Below are 24171 nucleotides of genomic sequence, written 5' to 3' on the forward strand. Positions count from 1 at the left end.
AGCCAAAAAATGGAAATAAATGAACTGTCTATTGACTGATGAATGGATAAACTAAATGTAGTATATCCAAACAGTGCAGTATTATTTGGCAATAAAAAGAATGAGGTACTATATTCTGTCACAGATGAACCTTGAAAACTGTACTATGTAAAAGAAGCCAGTTATAAAGGTCGCATTAAAACTGGAAATGCTGCTAATGGGTACGGAATCAATTTTTTAAGTAATGTCCTAAAATTAAGTAGTAGTAATTGCACAATTCTGCAAATACACTAAAAACCACTAAATTGTACACTTTAAAAGGGGGAATTTTATTCTTATAGATTATGTCTTCATAAAGCTCTCATAAAAAAGTTATGTTTGTAAAGATGACCTTGAATCATCAAGAAATTAGTGAAATTATGTTCAGTGCATTTTAAGACTCTAACTGCATAATGCTCTATAGAAAAATATGTATAAGGGGGTCAAACATCTGGACAATTTTGCCATCCACAATAATTCATTCTTCAGTCTTTCTAGATAGATGAAATGTCACTATTTTTCTGCCCAAAAAATGTTCCAACGTTCATTCACTGACACTTTTATATAAATAAACCAGTTTTTGCTATCCCACAAAAAAAGAGCACCATATTCTCAGTCTTTTCAATCATTGCTCCTAAAAACATTTCTAACTCAGGATAAGTCTAAAACAACAAAATATTTGTGGAAAACAGAGTGATTGACTTCCACAGTAATTAACATTCCTATCTACTGTCTGAAGCTGGAGTTCTTATTTCTCAGATGCCCTGTCTTGCTCTGCTCATATGCTCCTCTTCCTCTCTCTCTCTCTCTCAGCAGGCAGGGTGTTTCTAGGATCTCTGCTTCCTCGCCTCACTCAGCATGACTGCTCCCCCAGCCCTAGCTAACCTCATCAGCTCCATGACTCCAACCCACCTGCACCAGGAGGGACCTCAGTCCTGGGTTCCAAACCTAAATCTCTAACCATGTCTGCACAGCTCTGTCCAGAACTGTGAAGAATCTGAGATTTTATCTCCTTCCAGGTTCACAAGTCAGCCTGCCAGAGTTTCACACATGCTGACAAAAGACATGAAACTCCTGGGTCAGAGATTAAAGACCAGCGCATTACTCACAGCAGTAGCGGTCCCTGGAAGGCAGCATTCTTGTGCTGGTTCTCAGAGCTCTAACTGCCACCAGGCAAAATGAAGAAGCCCAGATGAAACACACATGCTATGGGTTGCCTTATAGGGGAAGAACCCGGAGCTTAGAAGACTCACATCTCTTATAGTGGACAGCAAGCATACCTGCTTTTTGCCCCAGAGGGAGACATTATCTTTTTCTTCAAAAGTTGTTCATGTTTCCTTCAAAGGTGGTTTGCTATACATATATCCCTGAAAAGATAGTTCAGAACGCAGGGCTGTTAGTGCCTCGCTCTCAAGATGTGCAGAAACTCAAAAGACTTGTGGATAACAGTTTCTCGACAAGTTCCATTTTGCTATGCCACTAGCTTCTTAAATTCAGTACATAAACCAAATTTATCATCTTCTGAGTTTGTTCCTTTCTATCTTCACTGTATTGGATTAATGGTACTACCACTGATTTCCTTACTTCTATATATCAGTATAGGCTAAAGGCTGAAGAAATACTTACAGGATAAATCCCAAAATCTCAATGGCTTAAACATGACAGAACTTTATATTACTCTTGTGCAAAACCCAGTTCAGATGTTCCTGGGAGGGTGACCCTCCTGAGCAGCTCCCTTCTGAAAAATAAATCAAGTATCCAGGCCGCTGCTGCCTGGTGGCTCCCCCAGCCTGTGGCTTCAGGGTCTCTCTGGCATAACCCCGTGTGCAGTCATTCAGCTTGACAGGGTTCCCTCTCACCATCTTCCTCTAGACCATTGCACCGCCTGCCCCCAGTCTTACATCCTCTTACCTCTGCCAACAATCCAGACGTTTAAATCTGATTGTGTCACATTCCCCTCAAAGTCCTTCATTGTCTTACCATTATATACAAAGTAGAAAGTCCAAACTCCTTAATAAAAGGAGGCCCTCTATGTTCTGGTCCCTTCTTATCTTCTGAGCCTTATCTGCTCTGACTGTCCCACACACCCCCTTTATTCCTACCATATCAAATCCCCAACAGTTTCCTGATTTTTATTTTCTTATTTTCCCTGCTTTTACACCTGATATTCTTCTTGCCTATAGTCTTCTCCCATCCCCTGACACACACACACAATATTTGTCTCTTTGGCAAACTTCTCATCCTTAATACTCAGCTTAAGTGTCCACACTTTATGAGCCCTTCTTCAGGGCTCCAGGGCTCTAGCAGCACACGTGGCAGACCCGATTAGTACCTGTGGGAGGAAAACTTAGAGATGGGGTAGTTACCAGTGCAGTTTCCCCATTCCCCATCACCGCCTGTGGTGGCTGACAGATGGAGCAGAGCTGACATGAGAGTAAAGGGGGGGATCCTCAGCCCTACATTAGTCCTGTATCCAAGCAACTGCATAGTAAGATAAGTACCAGGTCCTCCCCTGGCATGCTTAGGGTCTTGGACCCAAGCCTTGTAGTTGCAGCCATCAAATGTGTGGACCAGTGACTTCCTGCCCTGATCTGCCACTCAGTGTGCTGTCAGGTCTGACTGTGCTGCCTTAAGCATTCGGCCACAGCCGGTTTCCATGGGTAGAGTCCAGATCCGAGTGATGCTGTCCCACAGGAGGCCACGTCCATCTCTGGAAGGCCAACCTGGGAGGATAAGCCCTGGACAAGTTGGCCTTTACCTCTCAGTTCACCTCCCTGAATTCAAGGGTGCCTCATCCCTTTGTTCCATCAGCATCTCATCCATGTCAACTACAAGGATTAAGAGGCCAGTCCTCACATAGCTCAAGAGGCTTTGCAGAACAGACCAAAGGCCATAGGATCCAGATCCAGCCAAAAAAGAGAGGCCTCAAGCTCAGAGCTGGCATTGTGGTTGTGGAGCCTGTGCAGCTACACAGGTTCCACTTCTTACAGGGCCTCTGAGCTGGACTTAATGCTCTGCTGAGCATTCACCATCTTGAAATTTTTAATACGTTTTCAACAAGGGCTTTTGAAGCCCTTCTCATTCTGGTACGTGGGAGACTGATTTTCTACCTCATTACTGGTGTTGATCCATATTCAACACAATATATTGGCCAGCAGGCAGTTGCACCCTTAGCTGGCCATCATAAAGCCAGGAGTGATCCTGTTATCTAGAACCACCCTGGTCAAAGAGGCAGGCAATCTGGGGGATCTCCGTAACATGAGAGGTCTCCCTGGCCCTTTGGCCAGATGTAACTAACAGACTCATAACAGCAACAGCTCCATGAGACTCCCGTCCAGGAATGAAGGTACTTGAGAAATTCTCGTTGTCTCCTATATTCCATGAAAATAGTCCACCATATTCCATGCCGGAAGGTTGCTCGTTCATGCAGAGGTCAGGGGATGGCTATGTGGACAGTGCCATGCATAGTCACAGGGATCACGTGGTTGGCAGCCAGTCAACACTGGTTCCCACGCCTTTCCCATAATTTTGTTTTTTCCTGAATTTCTAGTATTCAGTCACTTGTTTTATACAATGGATTTGTAAGATAAATTGTTTCAGATGCTGTTGCTAACATTAACTAGAAAGGTTCCTTTCAAAGGTAATTATATCAATTAAGTTAACCAGTGCCTCCTTCATTAGTTATCTTGTTAGATAAAATGGAGTTACTCAGTGCTTTACAGGTAGACTTATAAACTGCTACTTGGGTTAGTTTCTTTGTTTTGTGTAGAGTCTGGCAGGATGGTAAACAGGAGTCCGTTCTCAGAGGTCAGGCCAAGGCTGCACAGCTGAGAAGAGCACAGTAGTGCCCTGCGCGGAAAGGTGCTCACAAGCAGGCCCAAGGGAGGCTGCCAGCCCTCGCCCTCCAAGCTGTCGGGGCTGCAGTGTTCTACTGGGGGCTTGTCTGGGAGTTACTGGGGTGCTATGCAGTGTCTAGGCAGGAAAGAGGCTTCCAGGGGGTTGACCTGTGTTCCCTGGACTAAAGTTAATTGCCTTCAAAGGCAACCTTAAAGAAGTAGCTTAGTGATAGCAGGTCATCCATGACAAGACACTAACAAGAGCATCTGGACTCCCATCGGGACATTCCAGGACAAGACCTACCATTTCCCCTGCTCCCACTGACCCCACCCACCGGCAGCCCAGAGACTCGGGACGCCAGCAGATGAAAGCCAGCTGGTGTGCTGGGCAGCCCTCAGAGGCACAGCACCAAGTACGTGTCCAGCGGCCCCAAGAGCACTTGGCCACTAATGTCTGAGTACATGTCTTTAGTCATTGTGTGGCTTCAGAGGGACCACCGCAGTCAGTCCCTTCTTGGGTCTGTGAGGAGCTCCCAAAGTTCTCTTAGAGAGGAACGGCCGAGACTTACACCCACCATCAGAGGGTCTTGACGGCAGACCACAACGCAGGCCTTCACGGATTCTCCCTCTCCCAGGCCTGGCCTCCAGGAGGCCAGAAACAGGTGTTTGCAGCAGTGGGGAAATTGAGAGAAAAGAGGAGGAGCCAGTCTCTCCCACGCACACACGTACCATCACACACACACACAGCCCTCTGCCATCCCACCGCAGACCACCACAGCTGAGGCTGGCCAAGCCACAAAGGGGCGAAGCTTCCAGTGCGTGTGAGTCTGGAGTTCTGACTCTTGCATTGCATTAGACTCACTCGATTATTAGATTGCAGGTTTAATTTCCTTAAGAATGACTAGGAAAGCTATTGAGTCTGCCCAAGAGTTCATCCACAAAGCAAGGAGAAACCAGTCCTCAGTGGAGGAAGTATGAAGTTGTGTTCTTCCTGCCCCGGCTCCAGTCCAGCCTGCTCAGTAATCGGGTTCTGCTGTGCAGGGGGAAACCGTATTCATGAAATGCTATGAAGGTGAACTTCTCAGACATGCCATCCTGTAGTTTCTTTTCCATTTCACAGTTGTTTATCTTTCTCTAAACATAACACAAAAGGAATGCAAACATACACGTTTATAGAACATTGAGTTTCTGGACAGACAGACGACCTGGTTGCCTCCTTGCCATGGTAATTTTAGTACTTTGGCAGCCAGCAGGGTCTCAGCAGGTCCCTGAACTGCAAGTGAAACTACTGTAATCAATAGAAAATACAAGGTAGTGACTTCACATCTTTTATTCTGATATCTTTTAGAAAGTGTCCTTAGAAGTTTAAAAGCTTCCCAAAATGACAGAAATCCATAGCATTTTGCATAATGCTGGAGTGGGTTAATTTAGATAAGAGAGTTCTCAATATTTATCTTCAAAGAGCTATTTCTAGTCATCTTGCTCTTACTAGATACAGCGGTGTCAAAACAGACGAGAGCCCTGCCCTCATGTAGTAAGTATTGAGAGACACAGGGACAGCCTTTGGGAACCTATCCTGTTTCTGAGTAGAGTCACGGGAGACTGGAAGAATGATGGCACTTGTGACACGAACAGGCAAAAAGTGGGGCTGCTGGTTTGCAGGGAAGGCACAGGGCGGCTACGGTCTGGAAGCTGTTCAGTGGAGTTGTGGGGAAACACTCTCAGAGAAGCAAAAAAGCTATTGAGGTGACATGGTTTGGGCCAGAGAAACTGGGTGGTTTGGGGGCACCAGCTCATAAAGGGGAGAACTGAAAGCAAAAACATGAACAAGGCCTCAGAGGTTGAAGGATGAGAGAAATCCATGGGCGGGTAGTTGTACAGTATGCAGTTAATAGACAGGAGGAAGGGAGGGGAAACAGGGAAGGGAACAGATGACAGGCAGAAAAACGGGAGGACCACCAAAGAAACAGGATGGGAGAATAGGAGAGTAGACTTACTTTTTAAGAAATCATTGTAGGATTCCTTTAGGCATCTTTTCTTCTTAATTTAAAATTATACTTGTAAAAATCAAATTTGATACAGACTCTAGATATAGATAAGCTTCATCTAAGAGAATCATACCTGAATTTTTCATATTTTTGGATCAAAATAAAGTCAGAATAGAATATTAAAAGAATATCAGAGTCTCAAACGATAGCAAAACCTGAATAAATGGTTTCTGGAAGCAGTTGTCAGCAGTTCTGTGATATATTTAACAGAGCGCTGCCTTCCGTCATTCAGGGCATAGTAGTCTATCAGAATTTTCCTACCACACGTTCCCCAAAAAAAGAAATGCTGGAAGTTGCAGGCTGAATAATGGTTCCTCAAAGGTGCTCACTTTCTAATCCCCAGAACCTGTAAAGATGTTACCTTTTGTGGCAAAGGAGACTTTGTAGATGCAATTAAGCTAAGGATGTTGAAATGGGGAGATTGTCCTGCATTATCCAGGGGGGTCCAGTGTAATCACAGGGGTCCTTATAAGAGGAAAGCAGGAGGGTCAGAGTCCAAGGAGGGTAAGTGGCAATGGAAGCAAAGGTTGTAGTGGGCATGTAACTACAAGCCGAGGAATGTGGGCAGCCTCTAGATGGAAGAAGCAAGGAAATACATTCTCTCTAAAGCCTCCAGGAGGGACAGGCCCTGCTGACAGCTTGATTTTAGAAACTCATTTTGGGCTTCTGACCTCTGGAACTTTAAAATAATAAATGTGTGCTGTTCAAAGTTGCTAGGTTTGTGGTGATTTGTTACAGCAGCAATAGGAAACTAATACACTCAATAAACAGAGAGGAAGAGAGTCCTTTAAAGTCAGATTAGTGAATTGTCAAAATTCCTCAAACTTCAGGGATTTCTTGCATAGACTGTCTAAAAACATAAATCACAAACCTATGCTCTGGGGCACACTGATAATTGACATGCCTGTCAGTGTTATTGTTATGCCTGCTATGCTGTTAGTGGCATTCTGATTGCCACCATCAAGCCTATTCCAGGAGAATTTTGTGCATGTGTGGCCTTAGAAACCCTCAGGTGTTGGCATTTGCTTTACCTTTCATATCTGTTCAGATTCATATGATGCCTTTCTTCCTCCAAGTCCAAGTATTATGCAAGAACTTGACCCATTTCAATGCAGAATGCACTGGATGTGAGCACCGTGTCTGTGATTGCTCCCTCTGCTGTACCAAGTTGTCAGCACAGCCTTGCACACAGTGGGTGCTCAATAATGTCTATTGAGTTGAAGAGCAGTGTAAGGCCCAGTAAGGAGCCCTGGGCTCTGTCCTGGCCCCTGCTCGGCTGCTATGGGAGGGGAAAGCCTGTCAGTTCTCTCCACTGATCCATTTAAAGCCTTCCAAATATCTGATTGTTGAGAATGACAGCATCGTGCTCACTGTTGTTTACTTCTCACAGTCAGTGATGGATGTAAAAGGTAGTGTCACAACTCCTGCACCATTTTCATCTGTGACCCTCCCTCAAATACCCACGTTTTAAGTCCATGTAAATGTCATCTGCTTCAAGCCTCCTGAACACCCTGTTGGCAGGAGCCTTCCTGGCAGGCCCGGACAGGCAGTGCACTGGGGCTCCATCCTGGCTGCTGCAGTCATAGATGTCTGTCCCAGACACTTACCTGAAGGAGCCAGGGGCCCAGGGAAATGCAGTCAGACGTGTGCGAGGCTTCGTCAGGTGTGGCAGGTAGTAAGTGGGTTTAAGACAGAGACTCTGAACACTGGAATATTGTAGTCTTCCCAGAATGTCAGGAGAGAATAGTTTGGTTTACGTGTATGTAATGTATGTTTCCTTTTATTTATTTATTTTAGTAGTATCCAATACATGGCTATGCTTGCATTTTTTCCTAGAGGCATTATAAACAAATATGTCCCTAATTCCAATGAAAATTTATCACTTAAAATTGTCTTAAGGTTCAGGTTCCCATTCTTCAATTAATAAAGACAATAAACTATCCCTGAAATGACTCACATACTCCGGATCATTTTTTTTAAGTCTTATTTCCTCCATTTAGAAAAAAAATTTTTTAGTTTAATAGTAAATAAAAGCTATCTCTAGTGCCTTATGTACAAACTATATAAAAGACTCATAGATACATAAATTTGTTACTTCTAATACTTTTCAATTTTTGTGTAGTACCTGCTAAAATTATTCCTAACAAATCACAAATAAGTGAAATATATGTATATGGTATACCTATTGTAAGTTATAAAATAATTTTTGTAGATCTAGAGATTACAGTATTATAATATTATTCATGTATAAAGCATTGGTCATTAATGTTCAATCAGTTCTTAAAACATCATGCATTTCTTTCTATTGGGGGCACATCAGCCAACATATATCCATTGGACTCTGTCAGATGGCACATTTTTCCTGTATCTGAAAAGTGGGTCCCTGGAAAATCATATTGTTTAGTCAGTGTTCTAAAATTTTTTAATTAGATAAGTGCCATATATTAAATGTGATTTTTATATATCGTGTATGTGTATCTTCACAGGGAACCTACTTTGTCCAAGATCATTCTTCATTCTTTTATCAAGAAGATTGTGGCCACAACATTTTGAATCATCTGTTTATTTTTTGGATGGGGGCATAAGCGATAAACAAAAATGTGAGGATTTCTATTCTGTGGTTAATTTATCTATTCAATTTATAGGTTATTCATAAACCCCTTTTTTTAACACTGTTGTTTTCATTTGTGTCAGAAAAAACATACATCACTCATTATCTACTCCTTCCAAAATAAAAAACAACATAATCAGATAGCATTCAGCACAAAAAGACTTCAGGACATGGCCTGTCACACAGAGGGCAGTTTATTAGCGGAGTAGTTGGGGAGGAGTCTGCTGAACTTTTGAAGGAAGAGCCTGGAATGCACATCCCTACCATGGGGAGGAAACAGGTCTTTATACTTTGCCACTTATTTGTTCAGTAAGTATTTATTTAGTATCTACTGTGTATCAGGCTCTGTTTTGTGACTAGGAGCACATTTGTGAACAAACAGATTAAAGTTGCTGCCCTGACTTTTGCATCTCCAGGAAACAAATGAAAGCCTGCCCTCCTTTCCATTAGCAAACTGCATCATCCCCATTATGATTATTATGAGATACACCTGTTTTAAAAAGTTCTTTTTATAACAATGCATTTTTCAGTGAATACAAATTGTGATTCAGCCAGTCAGGGGCAGGGCCAACATACCATTTTTTTAAAGCTCCCCAAGTCAGTGGAATATGCAACCAGCCACACACACAGTTGAGAAGTTGAAAAATCTCTGGGTATTGTTTCTTCTCTGGGTTCTTTCATAAATGGTGGTTTCTTTATTCTCATATGACCCAAAATATAGTTCCCAGTGTTCCAGAAAAAGTGGAATTGGACACAGTGAATTAGACCATAGATCCTGCCACCAGACCCTAGAATCCCTGCATCTCTCAACCCCCAAAGTACAGGGGTTGGTGTGGGCATAGGCCATATACACAGTACTCAGGAGACAGTGCCCCTCCGCCTTCTCTAGCCAAAGGGTTCAGCTAGAAGCATGGGTGAGGGTCCATACCCATTGGGGAAAATGGCAAAAATGTGTCATCTTTGTAATTAAAATGACTACCACCAAACAAAAATGTATCCCTTTTTATTCAGAAATTTAGATGAGCTCTAGACTTTAGGAAATAGTCATGGATTTATTGTCAGGTAATATTGGCCAAAGCAAATATTACAAAAGTATTATGTAATAAAAAGCAATGAAGTATTTAAAGCTTCAAGTTTAAGTAAGAGATATCTGTTCTAATCAGTTTTTTCGTTGTGTCTCTCACACATTTATCATTTATTTACAATGCTTTTTATGTCCCATAACTTGGTTTCTTTGAAAATGCAATTTTAATAAAAGGTACTTTATGAGCTTCTAAGTTGATATTGATAATGTACCATAAGTTGCATAAAGCTCATAGGGTGGAAAACCTCACAGTGTGGTCTGACCAATCCTGACATTTAGCTTATCCACTGAAAACCTTGTATCATATTCTCTTAGAACTATTTTACAAGTCACTCAATGCAGAATATAGTAATTTTAAAGATAGGATCTCTATCCTTCAAGACCTTCCACATTAAGCAAAACAGAGTATATATTTTTTATTGCTGTCTGGGAGAACAAAGGAGGATACAAGTCAATAAAAACCATTTGTGTCTCCATAATTTGTTTGGAATTTCCCAGAGACCAGTAGTGAGTTGAGTTCCTTTTCTCCACTCATTCATTCTTTCCTTCAACAAACTTTATTAGGCTCCTAGGCTTTCAAGATACAAGGATGACCAGGGCAAACAGGACCCCACCTTTCCAAAGCTGAGACTGCTAGAGTTGTGCCTCAAACTTCAGTATGTTTTCCTGCAGAGTAAAACCTGCCCAGGGTGTGAACACACCCCATAACCAGGGGCACAGGTGGGCATTTAGCCAATATCCAGCACTGAGGACTGAGTGCTGGGACATTCTGGGAAAAGAGGCCTCAGACAGTTTATTTAATTGAATTCAATGTCATCTTCAGAGCAAGGTTAACAAAAGAACCAGCTTAAGTTACCTGCTTCCTCACAGAAAACGTGGATGGAGGACTAGTCAGCCCGAGTCCCAGGACGCTGAAATACCAGCACACGGATAACAGCCTCCTGCCGCTGCCATTGAAACCCCTGAGGCTAAAGATTCTGAAATTATGTAATAATGCTCTGATAAATACTTTGAGTCTCTACAGATGTAAAAATAATAGAATCAATTTTAGATTTACTAACAAGACAGCCTAATCCACAACTTGTTTTATAGCAATTTTGTAAAGTACCATTTTTTTTAAGTTTGAGTACTTACTCTTCCTGGTACTAAATAAAAATAGTTAATAGATTTTACTAAAAAAGTTGTTGGTCTAGCATCTCAACTGAAACCAATAGTAAATTGCAAAAACATAAATGAGGTTTTCAGTCCATTCCTTAGACAAGGTTTGAACACTCCCAACCTCCTATCCTTCCTCTCTCATGAGTGGCGATGTGTATTCTGAGGGACTGATTTAAGAGGAGTGCTGAAGGACTTTGAATGCTTCAAGGACAATCTTATTTTGTCATTCTGAATAGATAATGCAAAACATCAACTATAATCAGCCATAACAGATGAAGGAAAACTAATAAAATGATTATGTGCATTGCATAACCACACTCTCCATTGTGTGATCAGACAATGTATGACAAAGTATTTTAAACGAGGATTTTCCTGGAAAATCCAACAGCTTTACTATACATACAAATTAAACTTACATGCATTTTATACTGTAGAGACACTGTGCTTGTAAAAGAACACACAAAACTGAATATTTTTTTCTCTCCTACCTTGCAATTAATTTAATGCTACTAAAGAAAGAAAATACCCTTATCTGGCAACAAATTCATGGTGGAGTTTCTGCTTTTGAGAAAAGTGTAACAGTCAACACTTGTGAAATGCAATTCCAGAATGCAGACAAAGCCATTGATTTATGTACATTTATTAACTAGGTGGTGGTAGTCAGGTTAAATGAGCTTGCTATCCCTGAAGAAGATTTCACTTGAATTTTAAGCTTCAGAATCTCAGTTTTCATATAACAGTAGTTTTTTTTATTGTTTTTGAATACACTATTACTTTTCTAATTGCATTTGTTATATAAGGTGAACTTACCTTGGAATTCCCACACAGCCTAAGGGATTTAGGTGAAATCAATAATCATTAAAAATGGTGGTAAAGGTTCCACTTGTGGCAAAACTGAGGTATTTTTGGACCAGCACTCCTACCAAGAACAATCAGAAAACCCAGGCAGACTATAACAAAAATGGGTTTGAAGGTATCAGAGATCTCCCAAGGCAGTGAGTATCCTCAAAGCTAAGATACAAGAGAGGTAGGAAGTCCAGAGAAGGAAGCCCAACATCAGGGCCCCTTCTCCCCTTAAGGCCACCGTAAAGTCAGAAAGCAAAAGCATTAGCCTACAAGTTAAGAAGCTGAGCAGAGCTTTTGATCACTTAAAGGTTTAGGAGAATTAAGCTTGGACTTCTGAGTCTACCCAGGAGGAAGGGCCCCTGTAAATACCCTAAGTATTTGGTGGGGATCCCTAAGTCCTAAATCCTTAGAAGAGTAAACCAAAAGTAGACAAGTTCTAAAAAGAGTGGAGTCCAGCTATGAATCATCTCAACCTCTGGCAAAAATCAGGCGATCTGTCCTAGCCCAGCTATCTGCCAGAAACAAAGTTAAATCTTTGGAGGAAAATAACATCATGCAGACCCTCAAATTATCACTGAAAGAGTCGTATATAACATTTGGCACTCATTCAAAAATAACCAGGGCATAGGAGAAATCTGGCGAATTATCCTTTAACCACATGATCAAAATAAACATCACTAAAGATGGGACTGAGATCATGTGCCTCTTTAGTGCTTCACTAAGGAGGACACAACATCAGTTATACAGTATTTCTGCCAAATAAGCATAACCTGATTCTAATCAAACAAACAAACCAAAACTGAGAAACCTTCTATAAAACAACTGACCCATCCTCATCAAAATTGTCAATGTTATGAAAACAAAGAAAGGATGAGGAAATGTCTCAAATTAAAGAAAATTAAAGAGACGTGACAACTAAATGCAAGACATGACCTTGAATGGAGCTGGGGTGAGGAAAAAAATACAAAAGATTGTAACAAAAAGATCATTGGGAAAACTGGGAAAATTTTAATATAAATTGTATTTTAGATAAAAGTATAATATTTGTATTAAATGTCTTGAATTTGATCATTGTGTTGTAGTTATATAAGTTCTATATGTCTTAAGAACATTCTTAAGACATGTATGTTGAAGTATTTAGGGGTAAAATTGTTATGATGTTAACCTAAAAGTAGGTTATAGGATATGAAAAACATATTTTCAAATATACTAATCATATGGGTGTGAAGAAAGCAATACCAACAATAGAATGGAGAGGGAGAGAAGTGGTAAAACATTAATAGCAAAATTAGATAAAGGGCTTATTTTCTGTTATTCTTTCAGCTTTCTTACAGACCTGAAATTTTTCAACATAAAAGCTTTAAAGTAAGCTAACTGTTTCAAAACTGTTTAGTGAAAACTAAATATAACTTAAATACCCATGGATCAAAGAATAAACCACAATGGAACTTAAAAAATATCTTGAACTAAACTAAACTGAAAACAACATATCAAAGTATGTACACTCTACCTACCATTTATAGAAACATTTGTGGCTTTAAACTCTTATAATAGAAAAAGATCTAAAACCAATTATTTAAGCGTATACCTTAAAAAATTAGAAAACGAGCAAATTAAACTCAAAGTAAAAGAAAGGATAAAATAAGATCAGAGCCAAAATTAATGAGAAAGAAAACAAACAACGAAAGACAGAAAGTTGGTTCTCTGAAGAGAAAAAAAGAAAAAAAAATCTTTAGACTGGTCAAGAAAAAAGAAGGGAAGAAGGGACATCACTAAAAAGATAATCAAGAATATTAATGAACTTAAAATTATAAAAAGGAAAAGTTATGAAAAGTTTTTCAACAAGTTTAGTAAGTTAGATGGAATGAAGAAATTCCTTGAAAGGCACAACTTAACAAAATTCAAGAAGAAATTTAAAAATCTGAACAGACGTTTGTCAAGTGAAGAATTTGACATTTCAGGAATAAAAAGGTCAATGAGACTGAAATGAAGTGAGAAGAGTAGGAAGAAAGGAGGTCAAAGTGGTAATGGGACCAAATCATGTTCAGTCTTGCCGGTTATTGGAAGGACTCCACTGGTTTTCCTTTGGTGAAATGCAGAGAAATATTGCAAGATTTTGAGAATAATAATAATCTAATATTAGTTTATTTCAATGGCATGTCAGTATTACCAACTCCGTAATAAAGATTATTCATAGGACAAAATTCCTACCAGGTGTCAAGGCCGAAAAGAGCAAGAACATTTTGTAGAAGTTGAGAGTTTCCATCAATGTGCCCTTTTCCTGCCATATACGCCTACTTGGGGACTTGAACAGGAAACAGAGATCAGGTGTCTTCAACAACCATGTTACTGCTGTGTGATCCCGGGTGCCCTACCCCCCACCACTGCTGCCTATCCATTAGAAAACAATGACCCAGGGTCGTCACTTCTCACACAAGTTGAAATTTTGAAGAAAGAGATAGAAATGGAGACTGGCAATTGCTAGTATAAGTCACTTTAAAGGCAGTGCACTGAAGAGAGGGACTCCAGTTTTCTGGGTATCTAGAGCCTTGCTTGGCCCTGCCTTTTCCAAAGTACAGTTGTTCAGATTCCCTGAAATCCCCTGGCCTCCTTCCAACAAATTCTCTTTTCATTCAAAAAATTAGAGAGTTGGTTTCTGATACTTGAAACCCAGACTACCTTAGCAATTCCAAGCAGATTACTCCAAGACTTAAAAACATGAAATGCAATGAATGCAGAAATTACTGGGGGAGAGTGACATCTTCGTTGGTTGTAATAATGGTTTAAATAGTCATTTAATTATCCCTCTACCTCCTGCCATTATCTTCTCAAACAGAAATAGTTTTCTAATCCCCTTTGGAGAATTGAACCCAGTACTATAGACGTGGCTCAAATGTGTTCTCCCATACTGGTCATACTTTCATTGTTTGTGTGTTAACACAATCTGGTTATATTTGTAAAGGAATTGTTTCTTAGTAACAATAGGTCTGGCTTCTATGGTTTCACATAAATAAGAACAAAAAGATATAGCCCTTATTATGTTGTTTAGCTGGTCACAAAATCTTGCTATGTGCCTCTCTCCACTTCTGGTAAAAGGAAACGTTTACACACTATTAAAATGCTTGGCTATATTTCCTGGGTAAGATGCATGAATTAGAACACTCCATCCAAAATATATTAATTTTAGCGTATTGAATTTTTGTAAAATATGGCTAAATGATCACTTTATGTATACCACCTACTAAATAAAGTTGTACTAGATCAATCCTTCTGCCTAATTCAGCCACCTCAAGTTCTGAAATATTTTTTTAAATAAAGCAAATATCATTTGTTTTAACAGGATATTTTAAGATTTGTCACATTGAGAAAAATACAGCCACTCTTATTTTCCAAGATAACCATGGTGGGCCACTCCTCAGTAAAGGGATTTCTAGAACTTTCCAAACTTCCCCATATTGAGCATTATCTGGTTGCTTGTTAGTCACACAGCTCCCCAAGTGATTCTGACTTAGTGGGTCTGGGGTGGAGCCCAGAGAGTTTAACAACTACCTGAGCAGTTGTTAGCAGAAAAACTGGAATTGATCATAGTTGTTTTATTTCTCTGTTGCTGCTGAAGCTGCTGAGGTTGACAATTGTGATTCTGTAGCAGTTGGATGTTGTGTCCTTTAAGTATCAGTCACGTTGGTTGACAGTGTTGGTCAAATCTTCTGTAACATGTTGATTACCTATTTTATCAGTTACCAAGGGAGGAGTGTTAGAAATCTCCAATTATAACTGTGGATTGTTCTAGCTCTCTCTTTAGTCTGTCAGGTTTTGCTTCATGCATTTTGAAAGTTTATCATTAGGCATATATACATTTACGATTGTTAGATCTCTTTTGATTAATTGATCCTTTATTATCATAAAACTTCTGACTTTTTATTTGGTAATACGTTTTGCCTTGAAGTCATCTTCATGTGATATTAATAAAATACCAGCTTTCTTACACTTACTGATAGCATAGTATAACTTTTCCATCCTTTTTCTTTCAACCTATCTCTGTATTTAAAGTATGTCTCAAGTACAGCATATAGCTGAGTCTTCCTTTTATCCAATCTATCTGTAGATTTTAATTGAAGGTTTTAATCCTTTTTTTTTCCTTTTATAGTTAATGTAGTTTATTGTGTTGATGAGTGTACATCTATGTAATTATTGATGTGACTGGATTTAAGCCTAATCATCTTCCTATTTGTTTCTGGTTGTGCCATCTGGTTTTTTTGTACCTTGGTTCTTCCTTTCCAGCCTTCTTTTGGGTTAATAAAATATCTTTTTAATATTCCATTTTAAGTCTTTTCTTGCCTTTTTAACTATACCTCTTAGTGGTTATTCTGAGATTACAATATGTATACTTATTACAGTCCACTTAGAGTTAATATTGCCAACTCACATAAATCTAGAAACTTATAAAAGTAAAATTCCATTCCCTGTGTCAGTTCTTATGCTATTATTTTCATATATATATTTTACATCTGTGTATGTAAACCCCACCATACAATGTTACTACTTTTGCTTTAACCAGAGGTTACCAGACCATAGCCCATGAACCAGCACTCATTTTTGTAAATAAAGTTGATATATTGTCTATGGCTGCTTTATTGCTACAATGGCAGAGTTGAAACTATATGACCTACAAGCCCAAAATATTTATTATATGGCCCTTGAAGGAAAAGTTTGCTAACCACTGTGATCAAAAGTCTGTTGTTTCTCAATGATTAAAGGAAGAAAAAAAGTGTTTTATACTGACCTACATATTTGCTATTTCCAGAGCTTTTTGTTCCAGTAGATCTGAGTTTCCTTCTGATATCTTTCCCTTCAGCCTAATGAACATGCTGTAGGATTTCTCAAAGTGTAGATCTGCTGGTGATAAATCCTCTCATCTTTTACTTATCTGAATAAATGCCTTTTTTTCCCGACTTTCATTTTTGAAGAATGTTTTTACTGGAGATGGGATTCTGAGTTAACAACTTTTTTCTTTCATTTAAGTCCATTATCTTTTGGCCTCTGTTGTTTCTCACAAATCAACACGTATTTGCATTATTTCGCTATGTGTAATACTTCTTTTTTCTCTGGCTGATTTTAAAGTTTTCTCTTTATCTCTGGTTTTCAACAGTTTGATTATGATAGGCCTCATGGTTCAATTTCATTCCTGTTTCAGGTTCCCTGAGCTTCCTGGATCTATAGAGATTTTTATCATCAAATTAGGAACATTGGTGCCATTTCTTTGAATAATTTTCCTGCTATTTTCACTCCTCTTCCACTGGCATTCTAATTACTTGTATTTTAGACTGCTTGAAACTGCCCTACAGGTCACTAAGTGTCTGCTTGATTTTCTTAAATCTTTTCTCTCTTTATTTTTTAGATTTGATCATTTCTATTGATCTACTTTCAGATTTACTAATCCCCTCTTCTGTATTCTCCATCAAGTAGTTAAATTCTCACTTTACATATTGTAACTTTTAGTTCTAAGATTTTCACTTGGCTCTTTTTTATAGTCTCATTTCTCTGCTGAGATTCCTTTTATGACCACTCATTTGGACCATATCTTTCTTTAAGTCTTTGGATATTTTATATTAGTTGCTCAAAAGCCTTGTCTGAAACACCTAATGTCAACATTCAATGTCAACATCTATATCAATTTGTTTTTATTGACTATTTTTTTTCTTAATCATGGATCACATTTTTCTGTTTCTTCACATATCTATAAATTTTTTATTGTATGGGGAACATTGTAAATGATATGTTATAGGGAGTCTGGATTATGTCATCTTCCTTTATAAGATGTTGAGTTTTTGTTTTGATAGGCATGTATCTTTTTGATCATGATAGGCTAATATTATTCCTTGTTAGGGAGGAATCTAATTTCGTTTTGAACTTAGCACTGAAGTGTCACCCTTACTCTTTGGCATAGTCCTTACTCCCTACGCCTAGACTTCCTAGGTCTCACCTGAGTGGTTAAGGTATTTAGTAAATTTCAGGCCACAATTCAAACATCTCCCATAAGGCACAGCTCTAGTATTACTATTCTGCTCTCAGCTCCACAACAGACAATCTCTTAGGTCCTTTGAAATCTTAACATTGGACAAACACAGCCTAGTCCTTGATTAAGGATTCACACAATGAATCCCCATACAAACTTCTGTCCCCAGTACCCTGCACAGCCTCCTTTTCTGTTTTCTTCTTCTGTAAACTTCAGCTGCTTCAGCAGCCAAGAACCCCAGTCTCTGTCTCCTCATCTCAGTAAGGTCACTGCTCAGCTTGAATTCCACCTGCTTGCAGAGCAGCAGGCTGAAAGCAAGAGTCATCATTTGTCTTTGTCTGTTTCCCATATCTCAAGATTGCACACAGTCCTACACAGCCTATTGGTCAATGACTCAAAACAGTTGACTCATATATTGTCCATTTTTATAGTTGTTCTCAGCAGAAGGACAAGTTTACTGCAAGCTTCTCTATAATGACCAGAATCAGAAGTCCAGCAGATGCAATGATTATTATGGTTCTAAAACAGTGGTCCTACCGTGGCTGCACAATAGAATACCCTAAGGATTTTTTTTCAATACTGGTGCCCCAGAGGATATTTTACAAGTTCTCTAGTTTCCCTGAAGTGCAGCCAAGGCTGAGAAACATCCTGAAGCACATCACAGTGTTTCTCCTCTGACTTTTCCCTTTCATAAATTTTAGGCTTCTTGTTCTTCCTTGATGCAAATTAATCCCCTCAATTACTCTGGCTTTCTTGAATCAGCCTGTGAAGAGGGTACTCATAGCTTTTTTTATGGCACAAGGACAGCTAGAGCACTATTTCCTGTAATAGTACTTGCTTGGTCAGCTGCTTCTGGGACCTGTGCTTCCCAGTCCACATTGACTTGATTAATAATTTACAGTCATCATGAGTGTTTCTCTGTTTTTGAAGGTCATTTGATTAAACTATACCATAACCACATGTTTTAACACAACATGAACGTGTGATTACTGATTGCTTTGGAGATTCTTTAGGTCTAAAACTGCTCCAACAGAACCAAGAAAGCACCTTGAAGTTACGTATTAGAAACCCTGTAACTATCCTTAGAACAAAACTGGGTTTGAGCAGTAAGCCAGGCCAGTTCCTATGAATCCTAGTCATTAGCTGTGGGAGGAGAGTAGCACCCAGAGGATGACAAAAGTGTCAGGAATGAGAGCATCTTAGGAAACATCCCTAGAGTAGAGGTCACCACATTTTTTTTTTAATCTCACATCCCTGTTAGTGGGTTTTCTAAAATAATGTTTCATTTTACTTGCTAATGTTACCAAAAAATGGTTTATCCTCACTAAAAATATTCATATAATATATAATACTAATGATATTTTAGAAAGACAATGTGATTTAAAGTTTTGCATAGTTTTTTAAAATATTGATTTAATTCTTTATGATAGAGCAATTTGAAAGTCTGATTTTAAGTTCATTTTATTTCCTTACTGACATTTGATGGTGCCTTTAGCTGAAAAAGGTGTCTTACAAAGATGAGTAGAGCCAAATTGAAGAAAGATAGCATTGACTGTGTTGATTCAATACAGTACTCTTTATCAATCCCATTCACCAATTACACAAAAGTTTTTGGTGAAATTCAGGTAGTAAATTTAAATCCTCTCTGACACCCATCAGTCATTCTAACAAACTAATCAAAGGATATTCTGTTTTAATAATTTTAATAAATGGTTTGAAAGTCTAAAAATTTCATTTGGAACATTTTAAGCAGGTTAGAAATTTCTGTTTCTGTTAGAAGCAGGAAAATATGAAAATTTTAAAAAGTTACATCATTTTCAGAACAAAATCACATAATGATAGAAAAAGTTACAAACATCTGTTTTAAAATGCTCTGTCTAAAGTTTCTTTTAAAAAGCAATTACTGACATACTCACTGTTAAAATATCTCCTTTAACCATGAAGAATCAGATTATGCATTTTTTGTTTTGTTTTCAAAAATAACCATAAAGAATTGTATCTCTGGAAACAATTTCCATGTCAGAAAACATTAGCAAATTTGGGTCACTGTCTTTTTACATAAGAAAATTGTGTAAACTCATCTTTAATTTCCAAAACCTTTTTTAATGGATTTTCTAAGAGAACTAGTAAGCATCTATCTATATAGTACAAAAGATTTTCATAGACATTTCCTATCTCTTTAAAAAGTTTTGCAGATTATCCTCATGAAGATATTTTTCTGCTTATACATCTTTATTGAGGTGTAATTGACATACAATAAACAGCACGTCGTAATTAAGGTGTACAATATGATGAGCTGAGACATATGTATATGCCCACGTGATCATCACCACAATCAAAATAATGAACACGTCTATCACCTTCCAAACTTTTCTCCTGCCCCTTTGTAATCCACGTGCACCAGCCCCAGGCAACCACTGGTCTGTTTTTTTGTTCACTGTAGATATATCTGCATTGTCTAAAATCTTATAGAATTGAGCCACACAGTATATGTTGTTTGTCTTACATTGGCTTCTTTTACCCAATGTAATTATTTCAGGATTCATCCATGTTGTATGTGCCGTAGCTGCTGTTTTCTTGGTGAGGTGGCCCCATACATGGTTACCCCTCCATTCATTTATCCAGTCACCAGCTGATGGACCATGGCCTCCCGGTCCAGTCCTTAGCTGAGATGTGAGCTTCCGCTTCCTGATGAATAAGTCCGCCAAGATGGGAATGATAACATTTCCTGTAACTCATGGGGACAACACCCGTATCCCGGATGCGGGGTGGGAGACGGCCGGTACTTTTCCCCGACGTCAAGGTCGGCATGATATTCCGCAGGCTCGCACTCCAGCGAGAACAGGACCGAGCAGCCTGGAGGTTCCCTCAGGAGAAGAGCGCTGCCCGGGAAGAGATGCGCCATCTGTGCTTGTCTCTGATCCCCAAGCTCAGGTGTAAATTTCTCTGTTCCTCTGTGAAGGTGAGCTATTATTTTTTCTAAAACGTCTTTATATGCTTAAGGGAAAAAGAGAGAAAGAGAGAGTGTGTGTGTGTGTGTGTGTGTGTGTGTGTGTGTGTCTCACAGAAATATAAGTTCTTGCTTTATGAGATTCTTACCAAGAAACGGCTGGCAAAGTTCACATGAAAACACCCTTACTTGATTTTGTACAGTCCGTCTTGCAGTAGCCACCAGGCCCCAAATAATAAGCCCAGGATCAGTGCATAATTCAAATGGGAAAGTTGATACAGCTGTTTAATGGTCTACCGCAATAAAAGAGCAATTCTAACACTAAAGCGATTTTTAGCATTGATCCTTACCCAAGTAGTCATAGCCAGCCACTCCCACATGTTTCCTAAGGAAAAGCAATATTAGAAGAGGAGTCTCTCCATTTGTTTTTACCTCTGATTTAAGATTAATCTACTTATGGGATGTCTGGCAGGCAGGCTGAGGGGAGCTCTCCTTTCCCTGGACAATAACAGAGCCTCTAAGTCAGGGGCACTCTCACTACCCAGACCTTCTCGCCATGCTCTGCCCTGGGGGAGGGGGAGAGAGAACAAAGGGGAAACGGGGAGGGGGAGGAGCAGGAGCTTCAAATGATCTTCAGTGCACCCCTTATCATCTTCTACCCCTGTTCCTTTCTTTGGACCACAAATTTAATTGAAAAAGAATTGTAAGTTGGTAAGTGTATATTTCAGAGATCCTACCGTTTTCCTACATGAAAGTGATTGGAAACAGCTGGTCAGACATAACGGTGGAGCCCACCCATTGTCAACATCCATTTGGACAAGAGCAGCCTTCTCCCTGGGTAGACTGTACCTCTGAAACATCTCAGGAGAGGTTCTCAATCTCATACCATCTTCAAGTTTCTGTAAAACAGCCAGGGGGTGGGCTGGATGACCTAGCAAATCCCCTTCCTGCTCTAACATTCTACAATGTGACAAGGAAGAGACTTGGAAAAATGAGAAACAATTCTGCAAGGACCTTGTTTTTAATCATGTTTCTCAACAACTGTTCCATTTTTATCACCATTCGTCATTACACTTTCATCACTGCTTTGTACATGCATGGTGTGGCCATCTGAATGTCCTACTGCCTGCTTTCTGAGGGTCATGGGCTCTCTTGCTTATCTATCTGTCTCTGGAATGCAGTACAACACCTGGCACCAAGCAGGAACTCAGGCAAAGGTTATTGAACGAGTGAGTAAAGAAATTCACTGGATGAATGGATAGATGGAAGGGAGGGAGGGAGGGAGGGAGGGAGGAAGGAAGGAAGGAAGGAAGGAAGGAAGGAAGGAAGGAAGGAAGTGTCTGGTGCTGGCATCAAGAGGTGGGATAAGTCAGGAAGACAGCATGGCCTATGGGAAACAGGAAACAAGGACTTGTGGAATCAAACAAAAATTAAAGAGAGTTGGCAGAGGGACTGAAGTGCAAGTTCTCCATCGCAGTTACTCAGGGGACTGCTGGGTGGGGCCCCCCTAAGGCTCTTGGTTTCTTATGCAGCGGTCTATTACTGGCTGCTTTGAGGGATCCTCTGTGCTTCCACCTTTCAACTGTCAGATAAATTATTCTCCAGGAACTAAGCTCTAAGAGGGCAGGTATCATTGCTGTTTTGAGTAGCTTCTATGTACTGTCCATATATTTAATATGAAAACAATGTATTTCAAGTGTCTAGAACTGCCTGACATGTAACAAATACCCATTGACTATTTACTGAATACATGAATCAATTCAGAATGAGAAGATTCTCTCTGAGTCTGAAGGAAGAGCCATTACTATGTGACCAACCCAATCACTTTTGTGGTGCAAAGTGGATGCAAGTTTTTTAAAACACAAGGCTTTAGTTTACTTAGGTGAATTAGTGACTGCAAAAGGGTGCACAGAGAAAAACAATGGAGCGGTTAGACCAGCTGCCTCGGCAGCAGGCCCAACTCTGCCCATTAGGAGCCGAGCCGTGTGCTCACGGACCTCTGGGTGCATAATGTTAACTACAGCATAAAGTTAATAACATCACCTTCCTCTCGGGGGTTTTTATGAGGATTAAGTCAATAGGCAAAAAGCACTTAGAGAGGAGCCTGATACATCCTACTAAGTAATACACACGCTGTGTTTATTCATGTTTTTATGGATCCCTAACTTTGCTGAAATTGTATACAATTGTTAGTTAAAAGAAGAGTACTGAATTCCTTTAGCAATATGGACCAGGCAGGCTAACGCCCTGAGTAATCACCCAAATGGCTTTACTTCTGCAGAGCCCCAAAGGGTCAGAACCCCAATGACTTGCAAGTGTTTGCAGTTACTACCCTTTCTGCAGAAGTCGGCACCGTGGAGCTGAATCAAATGCATCTGTCAAGTTATAATCTTGGCACTGTCTTAATGCAAGTTAAAATATGGCCAAGGATTCCCAAAGAAATTCTCACCGAACAGGTAAATTTGGGTCAAATATTTACTCTGCATGAGGTAAGATGTTCTCCCAGCCCCAATATACACCATCACTGCCCCAGGCAGCGGCTCCCCTAGGTTCAGAGATTGAGTCCCTATTGCAGGAACCAAAATTGTGTGTGTGTTGTTAAATTCCATTGTTGTTTTCTGGCTGTTTCTTATGTAATGATACCATGGAGACAGGGACCCTGTCCTCCAGAACTGATCTGTTCTCCACCTCGCCCTCTGCAGCCACTAAGCAGGGGTAGGGGGGTCCTTATCCCAACCAGACTTGTCCCACCCAACATTCCTACACAGGAAACAGTGCTTATCATCAGGGTTGCCCTATCAGGGAATTGGAGGGACAGAACACGGAATCCTAACAGGCCCCCAGGCAGTAAGTGGTGGGGTGGGGACGCCCAGGTACTAATCCCAGAGCAGGGGGCCTCGGTCTGGTTTAGCCCCAGTGGCCATCGGCAGTCCCCAGACCTGTGGTATTCCACTTCTTCTGCAAGAATACTCAGCTTATTCTAAAAGAAATTAGCTTTATATGCCTATACTTTATAAAGCTTATATAAGGCCATAAAAACAAAAAGATGTGCACCCCAGCATAAACTGGGAACTCTCTAAAAAACTTCGTTGTTTAAATACCTTTTGACAGGCCCATAAAATGATGATATAGATTGATATTTATTGAAAAAGTGTTCACTCCATGGTAAATTTTGTTAAAGTTGTGAAAATGTGGGTATTGTGCAATACTACTTTATAAAGATGAAATAAAACTTTCCCTCTCTCTCTCTCTCTCTCTCTCTCTATATATATATATGTATGTATGTATGTATATATTTATCTTGGATTAAATAGTAATTATATGTATATAGTACTTTATTAATTATTTCAGTGGCTTATTCATAGTACCTCTATGAATTTTTAAAATTATTTTTGCAATGAATATGTAACACTTTCAAAGAAAGAAAAAATTGTTAAAAATAATCAAAACCACAAAACTTCCAAAGATAGAAAGCTGGGATAAAGGAATCAGTTTCTGATAGAGGAATTTCAAGACAGAAAACCCGTACTTTTTGAGGGGGTTGTCTTCTCGGACTCCCCGCTATCGCATCGCACCTCCCTCCCTCCCCCATTCACACGGTCAG

General features: G+C 39.6%; 1 protein-coding gene across 6 annotated transcripts in view; it reads left to right on the forward strand.

Moving 5' to 3' along the window:
* RSPH3 (radial spoke head 3) overlaps positions 1-23258 on the forward strand; it is a 50224-nt gene extending 26966 nt beyond the window's left edge. For 2 of the 6 annotated variants that reach the window (XR_005025055.2, XM_036886725.2), the window contains exon 9: positions 8389-12917. The gene's annotated coding sequence lies outside the window, so the exon portion shown is untranslated. The other 4 variants (XR_005025057.2, XR_005025053.2, XR_005025056.2 and 1 more) reach the window with 4 other exon arrangements.
* The last annotated feature ends 913 nt before the right edge of the window (positions 23259-24171 follow it).

This window comes from Manis pentadactyla, chromosome 12 (assembly GCF_030020395.1).
Source record: "Manis pentadactyla isolate mManPen7 chromosome 12, mManPen7.hap1, whole genome shotgun sequence".
Taxonomy (NCBI): domain Eukaryota; kingdom Metazoa; phylum Chordata; class Mammalia; order Pholidota; family Manidae; genus Manis; species Manis pentadactyla.